Source organism: Ambystoma mexicanum, chromosome 12 (assembly GCF_040938575.1).
Source record: "Ambystoma mexicanum isolate Mex_15411 chromosome 12, UKY_AmexF1_1, whole genome shotgun sequence".
NCBI lineage: Eukaryota > Metazoa > Chordata > Amphibia > Caudata > Ambystomatidae > Ambystoma > Ambystoma mexicanum.
Genome location: NC_090936.1, coordinates 171,493,108 through 171,521,022, shown reverse-complemented (window position 1 = coordinate 171,521,022; position 27,915 = coordinate 171,493,108). Strand labels below are relative to the sequence as shown.

Here is a 27,915-nt window from a genome sequence, read left to right as displayed (position 1 = left end):
AACTCCTTAGATGCCGCAGAGATGGCTGGCCGTTCCCTGGTTCAGGGAATACTTCTCAAACGCCATGTCTGGCTGCGCAATTCTGGATTTAAGCCGGAAACACAGGCTTCCCTGATAAATAAGCCCATAGAACAAACACATCTGTTTGGGAAAGCAGTTGATGAGGCCCTAGAACATGCGAAGAAAGAGTTTGATACCATCAAAACTCTTGACCAAATTTCTAGGCCCCCTAACAGACGCGGCTATGGCAATAGACACTCCTTTCGTGGCCAACGCCAGCAGCAAAACCAACAGCAATTTTACTCTGCTACCAACTGGCCCTCTAACCAGGGTAACAACCAGTTCAGTCAAAGAGGCCAACGCCGTGGCAAAGGAAGAGGTTGCGGGTCCAGCCCCAAAGGTTCCACGCCCAATAACAAATGACCCGAAGATTCGGGTCCCCTCCCATGCATCACCGGTCGGTGGCCGGCTAACATTGTTCCTTTCAGCATGGGAGGGAATATCGTCAGACCGCTGGGTATTATCCACCATAGCCCACGGATACTGCATCGAATTCAACGGTTCCCCGAAGTACAGACCCCCACGGAACCGACGCATGACACCGGAACACCTCACCATTCTTCTTCAAGAAGTAGAAGAGCTACTGAAAAAAGAAGCTATAGAGGCTGTTCCCCCCCCATCTCAGGTAACAGAAGGTATTTATTCAGTGTACTTCCTTGTACCTAAAAAGGACTTAACCATGCGCCCTGTATTAGATCTGCGCCCAGCGAACAAGTTTGTCAAACCCCAAAAGTTTCGTATGGTGACCTTGCAGGAAGTAATCCCACTGTTATCACAAGGGGATTACATGACAACACTAGACATGAAAGATGCATACTTTCATATTTTAATGTTGCCAGCGCACAGAAAATACCTCAGGTTCAAGATGGAGAACAAACACTACCAGTTCAGAGTACTACCCTTCGGGATAGCATCTGCACCAAGGGTATTCACGAAAGTACTGGCAGTGGCAGCGGCCCATCTGCGCAGGTTATCCATCCCGGTATACCCTTACCTCGACGACTGGCTCATAACAGGGGATTCTTACGAAACATGCTTCTCCAATACCCAAAAGACTGTAGACCTTTTGTTCCAACTGGGCTTCTCATTCAACGAAAAGAAGTCCAGCGTAGACCCCAGCCAAATCAAACAATTCCTAGGGGCTCTAATTCGAACAAAGGACGGCCTCGTCTTCCCCTCCAACGAGAGGGTCCAAAACATGCTATTTCAGATCCCCCATTATGTGGCAGATCGAGAGGTGACGGTACGCAAAGCAAAGCGCTTACTAAAGATGATGACGTCATGTATTTATTTGGTACCTCACGCGTGCCTGCGCATTCGCCCAATGCAAGAGTGGCTCAACAGCCAGTGGTGGCAGGCCAGCGGACAATGGGACGATCTAGTGGTGGTCTCGCAGGCCTTGGTTCTCTCGCTACGGTGGTGAACAAAAGAAAACCTGTTATTAGGGAAAACTTTTGCCACACCCGCAGTGGAAGCCACTCTAACCACAGACGCATCCCTTACAGGATGGGGGGCTCACCTATCCCATCAGACTGCTCACGGAGAGTGGACTCCGAGCTTAGCATCCAAGCATATAAACCTGCTGGAACTACTAGCGGTGTTCAAAGCACTGAAAGCCTTTCAGGAACACCTACAAGGGAAGACAGCGATGGCCCTCACAGACAGCACCACAGCCATGTACTACCTCAACAAGCAAGGGGGCACTCACTCTCCAGGACTGTCCAGGTTGTCCCAGAATATATGGAAGTGGGCTCTCAAACACATGTTCCTACTATCACAACATGTACCAGGGGAACTCAATCTGCTAGCAAACAAACTCAGCAGAGACTTCCCCCTGCCCGTAGAGTACGAATGGCGGTTACAAGAAGACTTCGTCTTCGACGTGTTCACACAGTGGGGTTTCCCAGAAATAGACCTGTTCGCAACTCTGGAAAACTCTCAATGCCAAGATTACGCCTCCAGGTACCCCCAGAACCAGTCCAAGGGGAACGGTCTATCGATTCCATGGTCAGGGAAATTTGTTTACGCTTTTCCCCCCCGACTCCCCTTCTCAACAAGATAGTGCACAAGATGCACCAGGAACAGGTTACCATGATACTAGTGGCCCCAATGTGGGCCCGGCAGCCATGGTCCGCTCACTTGATGGAGATGTTCCTATCTCCCCCAGTGAGACTTCCCTGCCCGTACAACATGCTGTCACAGGACAAGGGCAGGACACTGCATCCATGCCCTCAGACCATGAACTTAGCAGCCTGGCTCCTGAGATCAAGGAATTCGGACATTTACAACTCCCGCAGAGATGTATGGACATCCTCAGGGAAGCCAGAAAACCTAATACTCGCCACTGCTATTCTAGCAAGTGGAAAAGATTTGTCATCTGGTGTAGAGGTAAGAGCATCAACCCGGTGGATTGCTCTCCCACGAACATTGTTCTGTACTTGACCCATTTACTGGATTCAGGTCTAGTATTCAATTCCATTAAAGTCCACCTAGCGGCACTTTCTGCATACACCACTGCCCAACTTAAAGTGTCGTGGTGGAAGATACCAGTTATCAAAGCCTTCATGGAGGGGGTAAAGAGAATACACCCTCCGATAGCTAACCCAGCTCCCGGATGGGACTTAAATGTGGTACTTTCTAGACTCATAGGCCCTCCCTTTGAACCCATGCACAAGGCAACTCTTAAGGACCTCACTCTTAAGACTGCTTTCCTAATAGCTATCACCTCCATTAGGAGAGTAAGTGAACTACAGGCTTTCTGTTCTAGACCCCTTCGTAACAGTTCAGAAGGATAAGGTGGTTCTACGCACACACCCAAGGTTTGCACCAAAATTCATCTCTAAATTTCATGTAAACCAGTCAATAGAACTACCAACGTTCTTTCAAAACCCTTCCAGCTTGGGAGAAAAAAGTCTGCATACACTAGATGTACGCAGAGCTGTCATGTTCTACATGGAAAGAACCAGACCACTGAGAAAGACTAACCAGTTCTTTGTCTCGGTGGCAGCAGGAAGAGAAGGAGATGCAGTTTCAAAGTCCACTATATCTAGATGGATTGTACAATGCATCACTCTCTGTTACACTCTTGCTAAGAGAGAACTACCCTTCAAGCCAAGAGCACATTCCACTCGAGGCACTGGGGCTTCCATAGCATTCATTGCAAATGTTCCCCCTTGAGTCCATCTGCAAAGCGGCAACCTGGAGTTCTGTAGACACCTTTACAAAACACTACTGTCTAGATGCCCACTCTAGATCTGACGCCCAGGTGGGACAGGCAGTATTTAGACATCTTTTCTCTACTGTTCCTTCTCACAACCCACCTCCAACTCCGGGTACTGCTCGCTAGTCTATGCACAGCATGTGATTCCAAGCAGATTAACAAACATCAGAAGACAATGCATTACCTACCGTAAAAGCATTTCTGATGGTTGTATCTGCTTAGATTCACATGCGCCCACCCTTCCTCCCCGCTCGGATGGAAGGAACATAGACATCCTTTTCTATATCTCTCTCTTTTCTGTACTCACTCACGTCTAGAAGGCTCCCTCAGGGCAGAAATATACAAACAGAGGGACCTCGACGCGTGAGGGATTTTGGGTACAACGCACGTCACTATAGGGATAGTGTTACAGACACGCCTTGTCGACGTCCCCTTTTCGACTACGAAAAACAAAATGCAATACTCCGCAGTGACCACTGGATGTCGGACCTATGCACAGCATGTGAATCTAACTAGATACAACCATCAGAAATGCTTTTACGATAAGTAATGCATTGTCATATACTTTGATACCAAAGCTCTGGCCAGTGTTTGCTTGTATTGGTGTGTCTGAGTGCCTATTGTGTATACTTTGCATACTGCCTAACTCTTCTTGAGGGAAGTCTGACTGCTCAGCCACAGCTACCAGGTAAATCTGGGTGATACAGACTGCTTCCAAGTGGGTTTACTGCGAACACCTGTAGTCCTAAATCTTTTGTAGTGTTCCCTAAGGGAACTGCACAGGTTTCTGCCTAACAGCTGGGGACATCAATATGTCACTGGTGCATTTAGAATGTTCTTAGGATGTCAAATGAAAAGGTTATTAGAACATACAAGAGACCACAAATATTCTCAAGCAGGCAAATAATTTTGGATCCTCCAATAAGAGTCTTTCAGTTTAACCGGCTAAGCCAAAGTAAAGGGGCAAAAGTCTTTATGGGCTGAACACTTCTTTGCAGGTAAGTAAGAAAAGTCTTTGCACAATGTTTTTGAAGTCTTTGAAGAAAAAGAAGAATCAATGTAGGGTCACAAGCTGTTTAGACTTGTGATTAGTAGAAGATGCAAGCAACTCTACAACAAAAGGTAAGTACACTCAGACTTTTACAGAACCTTTGTATTGAAGAAAAAGTGCAGCAGATTACTTCTGTTCCTGAGCAGCTCTGCAGATTTCACTCTTCCTGGGCCTCACTCATGGGGACAAGAGGGAGGACTTCTCGGGACTACTGTACTGCAATGGGACGGTCACCGGTCGCAACCAGCAAACTTCAAACAAGTGGCTGTTTGGTGTTTCAGCTCCTGGCATCTACCGCAAATAGCGATATCGCGGTTCCTAGCTGTCGAGATGGGCTTTCCTTGCTTCTGGGGTCCCGCACTCTGTTGAGGGGGCTCAGGCTCGGTCAGACCTGTTTCCTTGGAGTCCAGAGTATCTTCCTAGAGCTCTTGGCCAGCTTAAAAACAACGCACACGCACTGGTGTTCCTCTCCCTGGCTATTCGGTTTCCAGCACCAACTCTGTGGAAAATTCAGCCAGCTCTGAGAGGATGTCCTGGTGGCTTACTTTGGAGTGGATTGGTCCCACCAACTTAAAGGGAGAAGTCATCCTTGCTGGAGCTTCTCTGTCGATACGAATTTGGAGTTTCAGCACAACAGCAGGGCTTCACCGGGCAAACCAACGGTCCGGAGTTGCAGCAGGCGTCCCCTTCAAGTTCTTCCGAACCTATGTCCAGTGGAAGACTCTGCTTTCCAAGCCAAAAAGCCTCACCTTTTATGCAGCTTGCTCTCTTCATTCCAGCCTAGCTGTCACTCACCCAGCAGGGTGGCTGTACTTGCCGGACAGTCAGCCGGCCAATCACAACAGAGTGCATTAGGGTCTCTAGGAGACTAAGCACAGGGAGTTGCGGGCACTTCCTTCACTTCCTGCCCCCGCCAGACACCCTGGAGCCAGAGGCGGTCTCGCTCGTGAAGGCCACCGAAGACAAAACGAACAAAGGGACCAAATCTAGTGTTGCGCGCAGAGTAAATCTCGAAGAAGGACACAAAGAAATGACAAAAAAAGACCAGGCCATTTTGACAAAAATGGCATGCTTGGGTGCTTTACTGCAGCTGCGGTAGTTCAAAGTAAACCATTGCCACCAGCCATTCAACGAGGAAACGGTAACGTAAAAATGTTCTCCAGCATGGGGTCTGGCATGGATTCACATGCTCATGAATATTCCCCGTCGTCAGGCCGGGAATCCTCCGTATAGAAAAAAAAAATCAGTATCAGTTTCGTTTCTGATCTTTCTTAGTAGTAACCAATCACTGGTCTCTGGGTCATACTGCCCCCAGCCAATGACTGCCCTCTCCCTAAGCCCCGCCTTCGGCAGCCATCCTCAGATTTTTACTGCATGTTCATGTGTTGGGAGTCCTCGTGCTGTAGCTCTCAAGCTTTAACTGCGTTTTTTGCGCTTTTTGAGGAGATTTTTCTCATTTTTCGGTTAAAAAGAGCCTCAAGCTCCACAGTTTCTACATCTGATCAACGGGGATCCGTTTGAGTTTTCTACGCCCCTCAATGGTGAAGATTACGTCGAGTTACGCTTTTGGAGGATTCCAGAAGTTCCGAGGCCTACCCCGGACATGGCCCAGGAGAAAGGAAGTTCGACGCCCAGGAAGCTGTTCAGGACCTGCCCTGGATGCCAGCTTCAGAATGTTTTCAAGGACGAGCATTCGTTATGCCTCTGTCTCCATGAGGACAAGACGCACAAGGAGAAGGACTGTGCGTTTTGTGTGAACATGTCAGAGCGAACCATGAAGGATCGCCACCTCCGTTTCGCCAACTGGCTGGAAGGGAAGAGCCCGTCAGGCGAGAAGAAGAAAAAGTCAGAGCGGTCTTCTAAGTCCTGTGAGGGTGCCCCGGCGATGGGGGCCCAACAAAAGGCTAAGCACTGCGAGTCCGCGGGCACCGGGAGTGCCGAACGGTCGGGCTCCTTGGCTGCCAGGCAGGGCGCATCCTCCCCGGCGCCATCAACCACGAGCCAACGCTCTGGCTCGGGTAGTGGAAGTCTGAGAACCCGGCGAAGCTTCTGGAGAGGCCCCGGTCGATCTCGAAGATTCCGGCAGAGGGGGAGCGAGGCTCGGACCCTCCCCCCCAAGGTGAAGGCCCCAGGCGTCCAGAAGGTGACGATGGCCTTAATTCACCCAGCTAAGACCTCGATTGAGGATGTCGCAGCGGCCCTGGCTCAGCCTGTGGAGGCTACACCAGTGGAGGCCCCCTCAGGACCCAGAGTCTCCCTGCCACAGCGGAAGGAGTCGTCTTTCAGACCCATTGAGAAGACCCCCAAGAAGTACTCGTTGGAAAAGGTGGGGGAGGGGCTGGTGGCCATCGTGGATATGGACACGACCTCTGAAGAAGACCTCATCGAAGAGGCCCAGCCCATCGGGAGGGATCCCGACGAAGGCGACAACGAGAGCGACGGTGTTGCTGACAAGGCTCCTCAAGAGCCCTCGCGCCCGTCGTTTCCGGCGCCGCAGGACACCTCGGCGGCCATTTTGTCAGCGATTCAGTCCTTATGCTCGGAGAAAAGGACAAGGTTGCCCCTTCCCCCCGACGGAGGTACCTGAGCCAGACCCGACGGGGGACCGGAGCCAGGACCTTCGGAGAGTCCACCGCATAAGAGGACGACGACGCATCCTACGCCACCTCTCTCACCTCTGCGGCCTGCTCTGCATTCCCCCCCCCCCCCCCCAGTCTACTACCCACGGGAATGATACGGACACGGCTACGACAGGTACAGATGACGACGGAGGCGACGACGGGACGTGTCTCCCGTCGCCCCCTGCTCGGGCGTCCCCGCCCGATGAGATTCGATCCTTTCATGCCATGATTTCAAGGGCATCCAAGCTTTTTCAGCTATGCCCAGAAGAAAGAAGGGTTCCTTTACCAACGGCGCGAGGCTAAAAGGAAGACTGTCCTCGCCGTACCGCTTCTTGATGACATCTGGGATGAGGGGCTCGCCCTCCTCAAGAACCCTGCCACGGTGCCGGCAAAGAGGGACCGGTACGAGAAGTACCGGGTCCCCGACGCTACCCCCTTGTGCCTTCGGGCACAACCTACCCCGGATTCGGTTGTCTCGGCGGCGGCAAAGAAGAAAGCTGGAGGGGCATCGGCGAGGGCAGGAAGTTGGACACGATGGGACGACGGATCATCTCATCCGCAGGGACGACTATCAAGTCCGCCAACGCCCTGGCTATCCTAGCCCGCTACGACAGGGAGTTGTGGTTCAAAATCGCCCCTCTGTTAAGACTTCCTTCCGGATGCCAAAAGGGCTGAGGCCCTTGAAATCCTACAGGAGGGGGAGATTGCTTCGGACCACGCCATCACGGTGGCAACGGACATCGCAGACACTGGTTTCCGTCATTTGGGCAACGGCGTTTGCTTGAGACGACGAGGATGGCTCAAGGCCACGGATTTCCGCCAGGACGTACAAACCAAGGTTTTGGAAATGCCCTTCGACGGGAACAACCTTTTTGGGAAGGCGGTCGATTAGTCCCTTCAGGCCATCAAGACAGACAGAGACTGCCTGGGCACTGGGAGTGCTCCAACGACGACGGCCGCCCTTTCGGAGCTCCGGAGGCAGACAAGGTGTCTCCAAGGGATCCGGCAGTGGCTCCTCCACTTAACGCCAAGCGGCAAGATCTTCATCCCAGGAAGCCTACAGGGGATGGGCAAGTCACGTGGTGCCCGTCGTCATCGACAAGGTGGTCAAGGAGGCCTCCAAACAAGATTGAACCGACCGTGGGGTCGGGCCCCCGCCGAAGCACCCTAGTGGGAGGCCGGCTGGCGAGGTTTGTCAGTGTGTGGGAGTCCATCTCCACCGACCGTTGGGTGCTGGACGCCCTGGCCCAAGGGCACGCCCTCGAGTTTCAGAAGAAGTGCCCTCGCGTTCCAACCGTGGCCAGGAAGGAAAATCACATCCCTCAACTACTGTTGGAAGTAAGATGATGCTCAAGAAGGGTGCCATCGAGCTAGTCCCAAATAGGCTTCGGGGCTGCGGAGTTTACTCAAGGTACTTCCTCGTAAAAAAAGACCGGAGCATGGCGCCCATCTTGGACCTACGACGACTGAACAAGTACATCAAGGCACAGAAGTTCCGTCTGGTCACCCTCCGGCATGTGCTGGGACAGCTGGAGGAGGGCGATTTCCTATCGTCGTTGGACTTGGAGGATGCGTACTTCCACATCCCCATTCTAAAAAGACACCGAAAGTTCCTCAGGTTCATGGTCCAAGGTCGGCACTAACAGTTCAGGGCCCTCCAGTTCGGATTGAAGTCGGCACCCAGGGTGTTCACCAAGTGCCTCGCACCGGTGGTGGCGCGGCTGCGCCTACAGGGGATCCACGTCTACCCCTACCTGGATGACTGGCTCATCCGGGCAAGGACAAGGGAGCTCGCCGTGGAGCACACTGCGAAGACCGTCCAGCTGCTCATGGACCTGGGATTCTCCATCAACTTTCCAAAATCCCACCGGGTTCCGTCGCAAGTCGCCCTGTTTCTGGGAGCCAAGCTCGACACAGTGGCGCTGCTGGCCTCGCCGTCGGAGGAAAGGACCAGGACCATTCTGGGCACGGTGCAGCGTCTGCTGGCCATGGCCAGTGTAAGATCTATCAAGTCCCTCCTCCGGATGATGTCCTCCTGCATTTATCTGGTGCGCCTTTGCGGGCTTCGGATGAGACCCCTACAGGAGTTCCTCGACGCCCACTGGATCCAGTCGACGGGCAGCTTCGAGGACGGGATCCCTCTCCGAGACGTTCCGACAGGCGATCCGGTGTTGGGGTACACGCTCCCATCTGTCGGCGGGAATGGACTTTCAGACTCCAGCTCACCAGGTGATGGTGACGACAGACGCCTCCCTGGAAGGTTGAGGAGCACACTCCGGAGATCTTCACGCGAGAAGCCTTTGGCTCCTGGAGGAGAAGTCTCTCCACATCAACATCTTGGAGCTCCGTGCGGTGTTCTGGGCCCTCGGGTCCTTTCTTCCGTCCCTCAAGGGCAAGGTGGTGAGGATCTTCACCGACAACACCACCATGATATACATCCGGGACCAGGGTGGAACCAGGTAACCCGGCCCTATCCAAGGAAGCCCAGGATCTGTGGCATTGGGCCGTCGCCCAAGGGATGTTTCTGGTGCCTCTTCATCTGGCAGGAATAAAAAACACAATCGCGACTCACTCAGCAGGCAGCTGCGCTCGTGCCACGAGTGGGAACTACGCCAGGATCAAGTGGATCGACTCTTCCGACGATGGGGCGAACCCCAAATCGATCTCTTCGCGACGAATTCCAAGTGCCGGCGGTTCGCCAGCAGGTTCCCCCAGCCGAGGAGCATGGGCGATGCTTTCTCGTTCCCCTGGGGCGGCCTATTTCTTTATGCGTTCCCTCCGCTGCCGTTGCTGCTCCGGCTCATCGACCAGCTCAAGAGATCCCGGTGCAGGATGATCCTCGTCGCACCGGCGTGGCCGAGGCAGATCTGGTTCCCGGACCTTCTGGACTTGTCGACATCCCCACCAGTCAAGCTGCCGACGGACGCAGACCTTCTCTCCAGAAAAGGAGGCGCCATTCTTCACCACAACCCGGAGTCGCTGAACTTGCAGGCTCGCTCCTGCAGCACTAGAGTTTGGAGGGTACGACATCCCGGCCGACTGCAGTGAGGTTCTTGCAAAGGCCAGGGCGTCCTCAACTCAAGTGCTACGGACATAAATGGAAGAGGTTCTCTGTCTGGTGCCGTACACAGAAGATTAATCCTCTGCGGATTACGGCCCCTAAAGTACTGCCGTACCTACTGTCGCTGGCCAAAGCTGGACTGGCTCGCGCCTCCATCAAAATACATCTGGCTGCAATCTCCCGATATACCAGGACGACGGGACGGGCATCCTTGTGGTCTCATCGCCTGGTGAAAGAATTCATGAAGGGGCTATTCCGATCATTCCCGCCGGTGAAGGCTCCTGCCCCGGCGTGGGAGCTTAATGTGGTGCTGTCCAAGCTCATGGGGCCCCATTCGAGCCTATGCATTCGGTGCCTTTGAAGTTCCTGTCGTGGAAGACCGCTTTCCTCGTGGCCATCTCCTCCGCACGACGAGTGGGAGAGATCCAGGCCCTATCTTGCAAGCCTCCATACTTGACTTTTCATGACACGAGGGTGGTGCTGAGGACACACCATCCTTTATGCCCAAGGTGCCGTCGGACTTCCACCTCAACGATCCCTTGGTGTTGCCAGTTTTCTTCCCGTCGCCTTTGTCGCCGGCTGAGAGGACTTTGCACTTGCTGGATGTAGCTAGAGTGCTGAAGTTCTACGTGGACCGCACGAAGAGTTTTCGGTAGACGTCACAACTGTTTGTGAACTTTGGGACTGTGAATCAAGGGAAGGCTCTCTCGAAGACTTCCATTTCCAGATGGCTCTCCGGCTGCATCATGCACGGTCACCGGTTGGCAAACCGACAGCTGCCTGGCCGTCCGAGAGCCCATTCGACCAGAGCGATCGCTGCTACCACGGCGTTCCTGTCTGTGCCCCCGCTGGATATCTGCAGGGCTGCGACGTGGAGGTCGACGCACACCTTCACAAGATTCTACTGCTTCGATCGGGACTCCAGGGAGGAGTCCAGGGTTGGCCAAGCAGTGCTGCGCAACCTGTTCGCCTAAGGTGAGCCTGGTGAGGAGGTAAGAGTTGATTAATGTTGAGTTGTTGTATTGCTTAATGTTGAGCCTGTTGCCACCTCCCGTGGTTGTGCATGTGTGTACTGCTATGTATTCTCTTATTCATGAGCATGTGAATCCATGCCAGACCCCATGCTGGAGAAGGAACAAGTTACTTACCTGTAACTGTTGTTCTCCAGCATGGGTCTGGCATGGATTCACATGCAAATCCTCCCGCCTACCCCTCTGCGGCCCTTCATTTGGTCATACTGCCACTTTACGTGCTACCAAATCTGAGGATAGCTGCCGGAGGCGGGGCTTAGGGGGGAGGGCAGTCATTGGCTGGGGGCAGTATGACCCAGCGACCAATGATTGGTTACTACTAAGAAAGACAGATCAGAAACGAAACTGATACTGATTTTTTTTTTTCTATACCGAGGATTCCCGGCCTGACGACGGGGAATTTTCATGAGCATGTGAATGCATGCCAGACCCATGCTGGAGAACAACATTTACAGGTAAGTAACTTGTTTCTTACATGAGAAGCTAGGCAAAGGGGATACTAAGTAACCCTTCCAGCACCCTATTGTAAGATGGCGCGTGCTGGGTATAGAAAGTTACAAATGTCAGTAAAGTCGATTTCACTTTACTGCTCTGGGAAACCCCAGAGAAGGTATTTAAACCTTTGGGAAATCTGAAAGATTTCCCTGTGTCACTGTACTGAAGGTGCTGTGTGACACAATGTAAAGGATGCCTATCATTCTCACAACCAAAAGAAACCGTGTAAAAAATCACTTTAAAATACATAAGTGGGGTAAGAGGGTCTCACTCTCTCCAGGTTAAAAAAATCAAGTCCTCACAATCCAGCAAAGTTGCTGGGGGTCTCTAAGGTAGAGGGAATTGGCACATTTCTGATAATTCTTCCTCAGTTGTTTACCTTGAACTATTGTTCTCGAGCATGGGTCTGGCATGGATTTACATGTGAACCCTCCCTCCGGCACCTCTGCCGCTCTTCTTGGACATACTGCCACTTTACGTGCGTACCAAATAAGAAGATGGCTGCCAGAGTCAAAGCATATGACCCAGAGGACAGTAATTTGTTTAGAGGAGAAAGCGTTTTAAAGTGACACCGTTTTTTCTTTTACCGAGGATTCACAGCCTGACAGAGAATTTTCTTGAGCATGTGAATCCATGCCAGACCCATGCTGGAAAATAGTTGCAGGTAAGTAGCTTAAACCTTCCAATCTACCAGCTGCATTGGATGTTCCTGCGGTTCATGATTTGTTTTACCACTTCAGTACAAGGGGCTGCATTTCCACTTCAATTCGGACCCCTCTTGTGTTCACGAAGCATATGAATGCGGTGGCTGGTCTACTCCACCTCGAGGGCCACCAGTTGTACCCTTACCTTGACTAATCGCCCATGGGGGCGCTGCACTTCTGCCAGCGGCTGGCAGACATTCCTCACCTGCTGGCTTTTCCCCATCAGACGGTCGCAGCTGACTCCTGTCGGGTGAGATTTTCATATTTATGATGAAACTTCCTGACCTGTGTCGACCCCAGAACTTTTTGCTTGGACTTAATAACAATTTTACATAGTCTTTAACTATTTTTATGGGTGACCTATTTGTCTCTCCATAGTGTATGGTTGAAGTTACTTTCCTACAACTTTGAGCTTAGACTGGGTTGCCCCTTTGGGCTCCCCTGTTAATTTCTTTCCTATACTTCGGAGAACTACAGTTCCCAAGTAGTAAAGAGATGTTCATCCCCTTTACATTTTGTATGGGTGAGCCAGCACACCTCACCCTAGGTGGAGTGCTGGGGGATACAATGTATCCGCTTTCTTCATTACCTGGTAACATTTTGTTATAAGTGCGAGTTTTACATGAATGGCTGGTGGCAGTGGTTTTATCTTTATGACTTTTAGTCTTTATTACCCGCAGGCTGTTCACCCTCGGTAATGCACAGAATGGCTACCATTTTTCTAAAATGGTTGGCTTCTTCTTTCGCCATTTCTTGTGTGATTACTGTTTCGGACGTCTTCCTCTGCCATTCTAGGTGGGAACGACCTCAGTGAGTTTTGTCTCGGCCGAAATACTTTGTTTTTCCTGCCAAGACTCCAGAGTGTCTGAGAAGGCAGGAAGCGTGGTAGGAGTGTAAACCTCTGCAGCCCTTTTCCTTTCACCTTGCGTGAAAAGAGCCCATTCTCAATGTGGGGGCTGACTGTCCTGATTGACCCGCAAGACTGTCCCTTTATGTTAAATGCAGGTTGATATTTCAGAAGTCGTGCTGTTGTTACTATTAAATATTCTGAACTTGGAAGCTGCTGACAAGTCGTCTAATGCAGATGAAACATAAGACGAAGATGAAAGATGAAAAAAAAACGGCTGTAGTGATTTCCATCGACCGCGGAGCATGCTGTGTAATTGGAGCCTGATGTAACCCTCCCTTCCAATCGAACGTGATTCTGGGGGGGGGGGGGGTCCCGAACGTGATGACTCTTACAAAGAAGTTGGTGAGATTCACTAGTCTCAAGAAGACCTGCCTCATTTTGAGCCATCCCACGTGTTGTTGCGATGTTGCGTTGCTCCAATACACTGGGACCTTGAGCCACTGTGCGGTGCACAGTCTTCCGAATTCCGAATCTCGCAGAAACTTCGTGGGCATCCTGGTCGATCCCCAGAGACAAGAATCGAGTTCAAAAAGTCCCCTCAACAGAGTGCTGGACGTTTAACGACGAGAATTCAACCGTGATTTCCTTTTTTTCTTCTGTGCTCCTTGAAAAGGCGCCAGAACCCCGCATTCAGCTGCGAGGGAAACCTTGCCTAGAGCCTTCTTCATCGATCCTTGCCTAGAGCCTTCTTCATCGATCCTTGCCTAGAGCCTTCTTCATCGATCCTTGCCTAGAGCCTTCTTCACCGATCCTTGCCTAGAGCCTTCTTCATCGATCCTTGCCTAGAGCCTTCTTCATCGATCCTTGCCTAGAGCCTTCTTCATCGATCCTTGCCTAGAGCCTTCTTCATCGATCCTTGCCTAGAGCCTTCTTCATCGATCCTTGCCTACAGCCTTCATCGATCCTTGCCTAGAGCCTTCATCGATCCCTGCTGCAAAGTCCCTTCTGAGGTCTTGTCTTCAGTCACCATGACAAGGAATCCACTGACCTGGTATTTGGCTGTGGACCCTAAAGTCCTCCTGCTGCAAAATCTTCTTCAATGCTGAGGTACTGTGTTGGCGTGGGTATGTACTTATCTTAAGCCTGTTCCAATTTCTGTGTAGCGGTGGGTGGTTTTCTGTGAGGGGGCGGACACTCATCCAGTGCACCCAGCCCCATTGCTAGAATCCTGCTAGGGTGTCTTCTGCGCGAAGCCCCTTGACCCTCTTCTAACCCTAGACGTAAAGTTCTCACATGTTTGCCCAGTTTTCCTAAGGAACTCTGACCTTTGCTACTAAAGAACCTATTCTGACACTGCCTCTTGGTCACTAGTCCTAGTGAGCCCGCCCCTCTCCCCTGCCACTGAGAACACTTGTGCTCCAAGAATAAGGGAAAGACATGTAAGGGATTGGGACTTTTGCCTAGAAAAGTGTTTAAATGTTACTTACTTGTAAAGAGTTGGTTGGTAACTGTAATTCTAAGAGTGAACAGTTACAAAAGTTCTTAATTACCTTGGATGTGTGATGCACTATTCTTAAAAGTATGGTTAACATATTTTCTTCATTAGAATGGCAATTCTAATAGAAAGTACATGTGAAGGTGTATTACTCTCCTGTGATTAGGTTGTGCCTCTTCCCAAAAGTAAAGTGTTGGTTTCACCAGTTTATTCCTGTATGAGTATGAGTGTCCCTGTGATGCTGGAAATGCATTGGAAGGACAGGGCCTCCCTGTAGTCCTTTTTCATGTGTGTTCTGTATTGTTTTCTGTTCAGGAGTCCATGTGGGACTCCTGGCAGTGCAGCTCTTCCTATTTCTGGTTTGGTGTACTGACCCATGGGATACCCTTATGGCACCCATGGGTGGGGGTACAACCCTGTGTCCCTAGTGTGTTATTGGACACCTGTGTGTGGCCCACAAAGCAGGGTATGGGCTGGTGGCAGCTCCATGCTGAATTTGACAGGTGCTCTGAGTATCCTCCATGTTGGGATACCGAGGACCTGCCATTGGAATCAGTTGATTCCTGATAGGAAACAAGATGGCCCCTGTGGCCTCTTGCTTTATTTTTTTTTTTTTATTATTTGTATTTAATCAATAAGATTTTTACAAAGTCTTTTGCCGTTTTGGATAAAACAGTCTAACGAGAGTACTTAGGACACCACTTTCGACTGTGGTTTTCTTTCAAAGTCATTTGAGCAATCTTGGCATAAGACTGATCAATATCAGTTAGATGTTTATGTTTACTGGGTTGGCTCGTTTCAGTGAAATATCCAAGAGTTTAGCTGCGGCCCACGACCATCTAGCTGAGTCACCAGCAATTAGCCAACACCAACCTGTTTCTTCACTTAGAACTGATGGATGAGTTAATAGTGGTGCCAAGTACACCTCTTTCTTTAGACATTACTGGACAAGACGTCAGGAGGTGTCTCACTGTTTCAAGCTGATCTGGGTTTTTACATAAACTACAGGAGGATATTGTAGTGTGCGATCGAATAGCCAAAATTTCTCTTGCGTGTAAGGTATTTAACCAAGCTCTCATAAATATTCTTCTCAGTTCTTTCTCAGGAAATTTTTCACAATAATCTCAGTGGTGTTTTTGGTTTGTTGTGGCCGGGCGGGAGATCTTTGAGTAGTTTGTAAGACAGTATTTTTTCATTGGTCAAAATCCAATCTTGCTGCTCTATTTTTTCTTTCACTCTGCCTGGATTAGAAATTCCGTACAGGCTATCTCTCCCAGTTTGTGTTTTAATTTCTTTACCCAATCATTTGGAGGTTTACACCCCCCTCTTTGTATTTCTTCTGCTACCACCTGGAAGATGGGGTGGGAGTCGGTCAACAGAATTTTTCTAAATAGTTGCAGCGCACCTTCATCGACTATTGATGCAAGAGACATAAGACCTAAGTCCTGTCGAATAGCCGCCATAGGGGCTAACTTTGGCAGACCCAGCACCGCCTTCCACACAAAACCTTCAAGCTTTAACCACAGATCTTGAACTAGGGTTAGGTTTGCACTCATTCCATGTAATTGTGCTGGAACTATTTTAGACTTGTAGAGCTGGCGTCAACGAAAACTTTCCAAATTTTATGTAGGCAGAGAGGTTCACTAGTTGATGTTGCAGACCTACTTTTGTCAGATCCATCGGGATCAGGTCATCCGCATACCATAACCTGGAAACTTTTGACAGTCCCACGTTTGGGGGGAATGAACACATTTTCTTTTCAGTGTACTGAAAATCTCTGATGAAGGCCATAAACCGCGCCGGTGCCAGGGGGCAACCTTGCTTGACCCCAAAACGCGGGGTCAAGCAAGGTTGCCCCCTTGCTGGCTCAAACGGACACGCATAGTAGTTTTTGTGTGAAGGGCCATAATTGGATCCAATATTGGAGTCGGGCATTTCCAGGTTCTTAATTTTGCCCAAAGTCTGTCGCGATCCACCATGTCAAAGGCCTTCGAGAGGTCGACCAAAGCCAAATGGACTTTCGGGGCACCTGATTTCACTCTTGCTTTTATGATGGTAAGGATTAAGATGTTGATCGCCGTCCCTGTACCCTTTTGGAAACCTGTCTGGAAGATGTCTGCTGCGGGAGAACCTTCAGCCCACTTTTGGAAATGCGAGAGGAGCAAAGTCGCGAATATTTTTCCCAAAATGTCCAACAAGGCAATTGGCCTGTAATTGGACAGACTTTCTTTACACCCTTTTTTTAAAAATAGGTTCCAATACCGCCTCTGTCCAGGATGCAGGGATCTGTTTGGCTTTGTGGCAGTGATTAAAAAGTTCACTTATAACTGCAGCCCATTCTTCCGGATGTTTTTTAATGTCTGTTGGTCAGACCGTCCGGGCTAGGAGCTCTTGAAGATTTCAGTTTTGCTATTTGTCTTCCACAGCTGTCAAGGGGATCCAGTGTTCACTGGGCGGCTGGATTTTCCTGTCTACTGGTATTGAGGGCGGCTGAAAAAGGACGCTGAAATACGACACCCAGGTTTGTTCTGAAATCACGTTAGATATAGGGGGAGTCCTTTGCCCATATGTAGCCTTCAATAAGTTCCAGAAGTCTCTTGTATTTTTTGAAACCAGGGACTTCTGCATGGCTTCAGCGTCCTTTTGATATAGGCTTTCAGCATGATGTTTAGTCATGATTTATAGCGGTATGCTCCCTTTTGGTAAGCGGACCAGGCCTCAGCTGTTTGGTGCCTGATTGCAAAATTTTTCAGGTTTCTTGTTTCACGTCTCTTGATCTCCACCATCCGATCATAAGTATGGTCGTGTACAGGTTGTTTGCCCTTGGTGCCCGAAAAGCACACCCTATGTGGCAACAGTAGGGGAGTATAATCTGGTCTCTTGACGACTGAGCTAGATGTTCTGAACTCAGGATCCGTGCTTAACCTGTCCTTTATAGATCTTATATTCTCTGCAGTGAGGCGAAGTCGGGTTTATTGCTTGTGTGATTCCACTGTCGATGAATATAAAAGCCTTTCCGGGGCCTGTACGCACCAGGACAGTTGTAGCATGTTATAATCACTTTCTAGCGTTTTCAGTACTTTGAAGGATGAAAAAAGAGGGATCAGACCTTCAGTTAAGAAAATGTAATCAAGAGTGGCAAAGGATTCATCTCTTTCCCATGTTGGAATCTGAGGTTTGGAGTCTTGCAACGTTGCTGCATTATAAAAGTTTCTTGATTTCATAGGCTTTGACCACGCCAAACCTCATCTGCCAGGGGGCGGGTCGGTGATGCTCTTTCAGATGTTATGTCTGTTTTGCACCTTGCGTTTAAGTCTCCGCAGATTATGATATTGTCAATTTCAAGGTCCACATTGATGGTATCAATGGCTTCGGCCACGGATTTGCAAAATTCTTTCGATGATGTTCTCTCCGGATTCCAACAAAGGTTTATTATTGCCAGGTCTGAGGTGATCCATGTATCCTGGACTGGGTTGTGCGCTGCCATCAAGTTAGAGTGCCAAAAATGCCATAGGCATTTAAGATTTTGGTTTTTGGTGTAATCCCTGAGCCTATGCGAATGGCGGTTAGGAGGCCCGAGGAAGGTCTTCCCATTAGTGACCTGTAAGCAGGAGAGAGTTCAATTGCGAATCCATCTAATGTTGGTAGCTCTGTTAACCAAGTTCCCTGTAAACACAGGCTATTGAAGCTCCCCAAATTTACATCACTCGGGCAGGTCAGGTGTTTGTAGCCTCTTGTATTCCATGATGCCATTACCAGATCTTTTTTGGCTGATTTTGAGGCCAAATCCACTCTTGACGTAAGAAGCTCTAGGGGGCTTCGTGTTAACTGCTATTTCTTTTGGCTTAGTCCAAACGTATCCGCCAGCCACTTCCATGGTCCCTCTGAGACTTTCGCCTTCTTCTGAAAAATTTGGTTTTAATTATGTTCCTCCCATTTGTCTGTTGTATAGTTTCTGTCCGTTAAACTCTGCTTAGTTTTATGATGATTACTCTGACGGGTGCTCCGGCCGGAGCTTTCAAGATGTGATGAGCACTCGGAGTTGACCTTCTTTTCTCCTATACGAGTCTTCCGGTCCATTCTTCAAAGACTGATGCCAGGAAATTCTTCTCCTCGTGGTATCTTGCCATCGATTTTGGTTGTAAAGAGCTTCCGTTCTTGAAATGTAGTGGGACCTTGCCGGAGAAGCCCTCCTCCGAGTTTCTTGATCTGGTTGCTTATGTGTGGATTTTGGTAATGGGAACAAGTTGAATCCTAATTTGTGTAGATCTTATAACACTTATGTAGGGATTTCTGCTAGAGCTTTATTTCTTATGTGAATGAATGCTTTTGCTCTGTGGTCCCGATGGTATGGCTCTACCAATACAAAATAGTTGGTCGTCGGGTGTCGTAACTTGCTAATTTTTGCTAGGGTTTTGAGAATCGTTTTTCTATTCAGGACCATTAACCTTCTTTGGACGAAATTTGTTCAAGGTTAAAGATTGTGGTTCCTATGAGTTTTTCTTCCCGTTTCTTGGGTCCTTTAGGCAATCGCAATTTGTCTGCGTGCCTCGATGGCCTCTGGGCGTCCGATCGATGTTCACTTTTGTTTTCTGTAATGAAAGTCCGACTATGTCTTTGCCCAAAGGGACTCACTTTGTGATTTCTTTTGTCGTCTGTAGAACCCCCAACGACCTCATCCCGCTGGAGCCTCAATTTAGAAGCCTCTTTGCCACCACCATCTTCTTCAATGCCTGTCAGTGATGAGCTTTTGTTTGAGACTACTGGTAGTGGTTTGTCATCTGGTTGGGGTGATGATATTGTAATTCGGGATTCTTCTATATTATCATAATGTTGAGATAGATTCATTAAGTCACTGTTTTCCTGAAATTCCTCAATCGTTTTGGGCGAATGAGCCAAGGTGTGATGATCTGGTTTAACAGGTAAAGTAGATCGTACACATTCAGTCACCCTTATTTTATCCTCTTCTTTTTTCTCTCCATTTGTTCCGGCACCTGGGACCAACAATGGTTGGGAAGACTTTTCTTTTGTTTGGTTTTATGAGGTTGTCGACACAAGTTTTATTTGTTGATTGAGTGTTTTTGCTGATTTGATCTGGTGAGATTCCCGCCCTGTTCGCTCTTTTAAGGGCCTAGGTTCTGATGTAACGGACGGGTTACGTAACAACATTTTTGCAAAGATTGGGGCCAAATCTTTTTGCGATGGCCCTTCACTAGGATGAGTCGCAGTAGAGATTGATAATGAAGAAACTTGGCCGACTTGATGCCTTTCCATAAGCTGGTCTTCCAGTTTGGCAATTTATTCCTCCAGATACGCCTGCGATTTAGTAGTTTTTAAGTCCAGGGCTGTTATAAAGCCTTCAATGAAGGTCAATTTTGCCAGAATTGCTAGAATTCTTGCTGAAGTTGAAACTGCCGCTTGATCTCGACTACCGAGCCTGAAGAAGGTTGACTGTTGTCTCCCTTCGCCGAAAGCCAACGAGCCGTCGAGACTGATCGTAGAGAGGACGTGGTTTGGCACCCTCTTCCCTTGCTCCGAGGAACCATCGAGCACTGCTAACCTTCACCGAAGCTCCCTGGAAGTCAGACCCCCGACAGGCTGCCGACCGGAGACGGGGACCGCAGAGGAGAACGAAGATGAGCACCGGACATTCCGTCCACCGGCATCGACCAGGGTTCGCAGGGTTGCTATAACCGCTGGAGGCCTGTCAAAGCTGTGTTGCCCAGAAGCAGGGATCGCTGGACGGCGTGCCATCAACGACCGGCACAGCACTGCTCCTTTGCTTAAGACTTTTTGATTCACAGATGCGCTCGTCCGCACCGCCGCCCGCCTTATCCCGCCGGAGAAGGCCAGGCCGTCGACACGCTCATTATCCACTGATTATCCACCGGTGGGTTTCCCGCCACCCTAAGACCGTAGAGACGGCGGACGACTCAACACCCTTGCTGGGCCACAGTTCTTAACAAACTCTTTGCGGTCCTGAACTATCGACATTGTGGTTTCCTGCACGCCTCTTCCTTGCAGGACGTCTTAGCTCAGTCGTCGACGAGCACTGCCGGGACAGAAGCTGCCGCCTTGACGCCGAGTTCACTTTCTTTGAGGAATCTCGACGATCCGTGGTTCCTGCTTTAAAGGGAGCCGCTCAAGAAAGATCCGTTGACGACCCGTTGTCGAACTCTGCTATTCCATGTACATTGGTGTGGTAGAAACATTTTAGACGGGAATAAGACTTATAGAACAATATATGGACTGGGCCTGTGATATCTTTATTTTACAGGTTTACAGGTTGCTCAGGTGAGAGGTGTGGGGGGGTGTAACAACACAACTGTCTAGGTAACAGGGCCAGTATTCTGCCAATTGTTATAACCAACTGCTTTTCTAATATATCTATTGTTGGTTACCTTTTTATTAAGCGATTTGTGTGACATTTGACCAGAGTACAGTTCATGCACTTGAAATCTGCTAATTGTGGTACCACTTAGAACTGTATATATTGCCATTGAAGATTAACTGAGCATAAAGTGAGTTATTGTTTGTGTATATAACGTTGAACCTTAATCATATAAAGACTGTTTTAACTAATACAGTGTGCGGACATTCCTTTGTGGGTGCTTGGGTACTACACTACACTGTACTTAAGAACCAGACTGCATCTCCCTCTGAGACTGTTACCAATAATAGAGAATCTTGGCTGGGGTCCTCCGTGCCTCTCCTCTGCCATATAGAGAGCAGGAGTACAGACGCCCCCTCCAGTCTTTACAGTCCCCCAACTGGGTCTTGCTTCCATGGACTTGCTGTTAGCCTGTCCAGAATAAGTCTGCATTAGGTTGTTGCCTACCTAGAAGAATATTTAGTCATTCAGTAAAAGTGTAACATTAGGGTTCACTTTCCCTGTGCTATCTAACCTAGAGTCTGTGCTTCTAACTGTCCTTGATAAGTCATACTGCAATTATCCTTATAGCTGGGAAAGATCTAACCTGGACTGCTTGTGAGATATAAAAAGTATATGGGTTTTACTTACCTTGAGTATACCATGTGCCTTCCCAAAAATAAGTTACAAGAGTTACTGCTTACCTCAAACTGGGGTTCCTTGATTTCAAAAGCACCTGTAATTGAATATTACATCCTTAGGTTCTACTCACCGTGTATAACTTATCACAAAAGTAGTTATAGGTTTTTATTGCACCTGGAATAAGTGTTCCGCTATTCACAAAAAATATATTGTCTAGTTTACTGATTCTGATTTGTACTAAGATTCAATGTATAACTGGTAGGGTCTACTGCCCTTGCATTACTGAATGTAATTGTGAAAATAACGATTGGTTTTCACTCCCCAAGAATAGGTGCAACCTATACTGAATGTGTATGAAAAGGTTTTGACTTCCCTAGAACTACTGTTGGGCATTTCAAATAAGGTCTATACTGGGGTCTTTGTACCTGCAAGTATAGTGTTGTGTTTTTATATTGTGATTTCAAGTGCTTACTTACCCCTAGATTTATCTGGGCATAACTGTATTTAAATACATCCTTTATTTTTACAATACAAAGCGTTTCAATGATTCTTTGGACCATTTGTATTACAATTTCATTTGTACTGATTCTACAGCCCTCTCTCCTTTCTAAGATGAGCCTGGCTGCTCTGTCTGTGCAACCATGTACTCGGATGGTACAGCCTTCTACTAAGAGTGGAGTATTATACTGCCTCAGTTGAATGGTTTTACTAAGCCCTTAGTTGGACTTCAGAGAAACTGTCCTAACACCAAAAATAGTAAGAGTAAGTACCCCTAGTTAGACAGTACCTTAGGTCTGAAGAAAAGGATCCAGCTGGCTTATGTTGTGGTTGCAATCCTGCAGTTGTGTGTTGCAGGGCCTCAGTCATGGGGACAAGAGGAAGGATGTCGGTAGGACTCCTGCACTGTAGTTCGAAGGTCGTCGGCGGCAATGGGCTTACTTCAGATGAGCGGTACTTTTCAGCTACCGGCAAATAGCACCACTGTGGTTCTTGGACACCTTATGGGCTCCACATGCTTCTTTGGTCCTGCACTCTGTTGAGGTGACTCAGGCTTGGGTCACCCTGCTTCGGGAGCGTCCTTAGGATCTTCTTGGACCTCGGGTCCCGCTTAAAGACGATGCACTCGTTCCTGGTGTTCCTGTCCTCTGGCACTCTGTTCCAGCAGCAGCAAAAAAGTACAGCCAGCAGGGAGAGGGGTTCCAGTCAAGGACGTCTTGGGTTCAGTTGGTCCGACTAACCCCAAGGAAGAAGGCATCCGTACTGGGCTTCCCTAGTCGATAAGACAATTGGAGCTTCAGCACTGCAGTATGGCTTCACCGTTCAAAGCAATGGTCCAGGAGGGTGCAGCAAGCTTCTCCTCCAGTTTCTTCTTCGGTTTGTTCATCCAGTGGGCGACTGCCTTCTCTCCAAGAGACCTCGCCTTTTATGCAGGCTTCTCCCATTCATTGGCAGCCTAGCTGTTAAAGTAGGTTGTCAGTTCTCCAAGCACAGCCAGCCAATCACTGTTGGGTGCATTCCTGTAACCAAGGAGACTTAGCACAGGGAGATTCTGGAACCTCCCTCGCTTCGTGCCCTGCCAGACACGCTGGAGCCAGAGGCAGTGTTATGCAGAGTTTGTAAGCAGTATCCTTTGGTACCACTAAACACAATTATGACTACAGGTGTAAGCAAAACCAACCTTTGGTATAAGTCTGTACTGCACCGTTTTTGGTAGCGAAGCTAAGCAGCTGTCATGATGCCTACCCCCAGGCATCCGGACCAAGCCCATCAGCCCCGGGAGCAGGCATCTAGACATTTAGTAAAACCTCAGCAGCCCCGGCTAGGGGCTATCTGGGTTCAGTCCTGGCGCCTTAGGCGCCAGGCTCATAGTCATTACTTACCTCAGGTAGACCATGCTGCAAATGACTCCAATCCAACATGAAGCCTGAAAGGGACTATTTCTCTACAGGAACTATTTTTTACTCGGGTGTGGTTTTAGGGACTTCTTACCTGGGACTACTTTTGAGGCTATTTAAACCACGCCCGACCAGCAACACCTGCTTCGCGTTATTCTGCATCCAGCAGCGTAACGCTCACCGTGCCTGCAGCCTGCATCCAGTCTTCTGCCACGCCCGCCTCGAATCCGGAGCTCCTAAAACAAAGAGAAAAGAAAGGGACAAGGTTGGAAAACAAACTTAATTCTATTCCACACCTGATTCTGGATCCATCTGGTCTCTGGACCTGTAAAGAACATTTCTGCACGCGCCGCACCTCCTGCTGCAGCGCCGCGCCATACTCACCAGTCTTCACAGCATCCTTCGGGTTGCGCTGCCTCCATCATTTCTTCGCCGAACTTCGACACCTAGGAGACAAAAGAAAACCACAAGGTGAGCCGAGGAAACCAACAAATATAATTCTTACCACCATAGACTTACCTGATATACCACCAGAGGCATCCTTTTGTGACTCTCCATATTTCCACGTGCCGCATCTGTAAAGAGAGACAAAACACGTTTTCCACGTGCAACATTTACCGGACAGCGCCGGGTAACAGACTCTTACCTGAACTTCACCAGCTGCCACAAGAGCATCTTTTCACGAGCCAGCTGCAAGACAAGAAAGGAAGGGGGGAACAAGAGTGAACATCGGACAAATTGAACTCTATGAACTTAATACTTACTGGTCCTCACCAGGAATCTCAGAGTCAATACTCTCCGGAACTCTCCAAAGCCTTCAAACCAGTGAAGTAACTGGAATCGACGCGCCCCTGCAAATCCACGCAGGATGGAGAGCTCATCTTTCAAGAATATAAGGTGAGATTGTTGTGAGGGCATTTCGGAGGTGATTAGTTGGGGAGGACTGTGGGGGTGCCATCACTTGAATTCACAAGTGGCTAAATCTATCTTTCCACTTGCAGGAGAATATTTCTACGGGTTAAGCAGACAAGATTAGGAGGGCAGATCCAGTCAGTCATTGCACTACGCATCACATGGGTGGAGACCGCAGCTGTACGGGTCCGACCGACGCCCCTTTGGGAGCCAGGTGAGCGTAACAGCAGCAAGGCTTATTTCAAGAGGGAATGTGAGCTGTAATGAGGTTACACAGAGGTCTACAATCACAGGTGTTCAAATAAACTCTTACACCCAAGGTTTCTTGGTTAAACACTTATTTATTCAACAGTCGGTTATAAAACATTCACTAGAAGGAGGCAGTTAAATATCATACATAAATATACTTCAGTACTATACTCATTAAGTTTCTGAGGCATTCAGATTACTTTGAAGGAGGAGCAAAATGGCATTTAGAATACTTGGAAGGAGGAGGAAAAAGGAATGGGTTCAGAACATAAAAGGATTACAATTATTCTTAGACAGTGCAGATACTTTGAGTGCACCAGAGGAGTCAATTCAATTCAATGGGCTAGGCCAAAGTCAATGTGCTTAAAGTCTTGGATCGGATAAAACGGTTCTGGTAAGTAAACGGTAAAGTCTCTGTAGAAGTTCTCAGAAGTAGTTTGTAAAAAAGAATTATGTTGGGTCAAAAGCTGATTAGGCCTGCTAGTTGCAAACGTTTCAAGCATTTTCACTGTGAGAGGTAATTACTCTGTCTCGTTTCACAGTACCTTACAAATGAAGAAAAAAATGCAGCTGAAGACTTCCTGCGGATCTCACTGTTCCTGAGCTTCAGTTGTGGGGACAAGAGGCAGGACGTCGGGGGACTCCTGCACTGGGACTGGTCAAAAAGCTGGAACTTGACAAATCTTCAATTTTGGTAGCTGTAGTAAAGCACAAAAACTGGTGTCCCTATCCCTGGTTATTCGGTTTCCTGCACCACCCTGAGGAAAATACAACCAACTCCGAGAATGGTATCCAAGTGGCTTAGTGTCGAGTTGATTGGTCCCACCAACTCAAAGGGAGAAGTTGTCCTTGCAGGGCTTCTCTGTCGAGAGAAACTTAGCAATTCAGACCTGCAGCAGGGCTTCACTGGACAAACCAACGGTCCAGGAGTTGCAGCAGCTGTCCTCTTCAAGCTCGTCGTTTGTTCTTTCGTTCCAGTGGTTGACTCTTCCTTCCAAGCCAAGAGACTCGCCTTTTATTCAGTTCTCTCCCATTCATTCTAGCCTAGCTGTCACTCACCCAGCAGGGTGGCTGTCCTTGCCGGACAGTCAGCCAGCCAATCCTACCAGAGTGGATTTGGGTTTCCTAGGAGACTATGCACAGGGAGTTTCGGGCACCTACTTCACTTCCTGCCCACCCCCGACACACTGGTGCCAGAGGCGGTCTTCAGTCCTGAAGCCTGCCAAAGGCGAATGAACAAAGGAACCAAACTAATGTTTGTGCTCAGAGCAAAACTCCAGAAGGACCTTTCCACAAAGAAATGGCAAAAAAGAAGACGGGGACCTGTTTAAACAAAGGGGGCTGAGACACCATTTTGAAAAAAATGGCTCCCGCGATTTAACGCTACCAGTGTTCGCGGTCAGGAAAAATCATGCTAGTTTGTTGTAAAACCACTGCCACCAGCCATTTCGGGAGGAAAGGGTAGCATTTGACTGCTACATGAGTATCTCGACCCAGGGGATTCTAAGTAACCCCTCAAGCACTCTATAGTAAGATAGGGTGTGCTGTGTCTAGGAATTTAAAAAAAACAAGTAAAATCAATTTCACTTTACTTTCTCTGGGAAACAGTAGTTTATCCCAAAGAAAGTATTTAAACCTTTGGAAAGCCTTAAAAGGTTTCCCTGTGCCACTGCACTGAGGGTGCTATGTGACACACATGAAAAGATGATGCCTATGGAGTTGTCTAAAACTCCATAACCAAAGAAAATACAAGTGTAAAACACATTTCAAAACACATGAGAGTGTGGGAAAAAGGGTCGCACTCTCTCCAGGTAAAAAAAAATCAAGTCCTCAAAATCCAGTACAGTTGCTGGGGGTCTAAGGTGAAGGGAATTGGCACATTTTTTAGATTTCTCCCTAACAGGCAGGTTTCAGCACTGAAGCCTGCCAAAGACATAACGTACAAAGTCTCCAGACCTGGTTTGGCACGCAGAGTAAAACCCAGGAAAGACCTCTGAAGCAAGAAATTGCGAAAAAAGACGACCAGGGCCATTTTGACAAAATGGGCACCCATGGGTGCAATACTGCAGCTGAGGATTGAGCCTGCGGTAAAAATGCATAATGGTAGGAAAATTAAACCACTGCCACCAGCCATTAATTGTAGTGACAGTAACATAAAAATGTTACATGAGAAAGCAGGAAAAGGGGCTAAGTAGTAACCCCCTGGTACTTCCACTTAAAATGGTTTGTACTGGACCTACATAGGAAAAACTGGTAAGTAAAGTGAATTTCACTTTACTACTGTTGGGAACAGTAGTTTACCCAAGAGAAGATATTTATTTCTCAAGAGAAATCCAAAGGACTTCACTGTGACACTGCACTGAAGGTGCTGTGTGTCGCAATACAAAAGGTGATGCCTATGGAGGTTGTCGGACTCAAAACCCAAAAGAGAAATGGAGTCCAAATCAGAATAAAATACATGAGTTACAAAAAAGGGTCTCACTCACTCCAGGATACAAATTCAAAGTCTTAAAGTCAAGCAAAATAGCTAGGGATCCCTAAGGTAGAAGGGAATTGTCACAGAAATGAGAATTCTCCCTAACTGATCCTGTGAACAATGGAAAGGCTTTGTCCAAGGTTTCCATCTCTAGTTGGCTCTCTGGCTGTATCACACACTACCATCGGATACATTATACAACCTAGACGACATAAGAACTCTAAAATGTTATCTAGATAGTAACAAACCGTTCAGGAAAACAGACCTTCTCTTCATTTCTTGCGGTGTTCCTTCTCCTGGCAATAAAGCAGCTAAAGCTTCCATCGCCAAATGGATTGTCTCGTGTAGCTCCAAGGCTTATGATTTGAAAGGGCTTGCAACTCAGCCGAGACTTTGGGCTCATTCTACAGCATTTTCCCGTTGCAGGAATCTGTAGAGCTGCTACCTGGGCTACCCCTCTTGCTTTTTGCAAGCATTATGGTATGGATAAATCCTCTATAAATGATGCAAAATTGGGCCTAGAGGTACTCCGCAACTTTTTTGCTTGAATTCTGTACTTAGTCTTATTCTGTACCTCATGGTGATTTAGGTTATCTTAGTCCAGCTTCTCCATCCTTTTCAACAGCCATCCCCTATAGTAAGCATATAATTAAAATTCTACCGCCATCTGCGGAACCACAGGTAACTGAGTGTGGAACGTTGGTGATGTAGGGGTAAGGTGTGGGCCCGGTGCACGAAGGGACGCACTCGTGACATAGGCCTTACGCCTTCAAATTTCTTAGT

At 48.5% G+C, this 27,915-nt stretch overlaps 1 protein-coding gene across 1 annotated transcript in view; it reads left to right on the top strand.

Moving 5' to 3' along the window:
* ZFC3H1 (zinc finger C3H1-type containing) overlaps positions 1–27,915 on the top strand; it is a 1,590,362-nt gene that overhangs the window by 916,453 nt on the left and 645,994 nt on the right. The gene's annotated exons all lie outside the window — the stretch shown is intronic.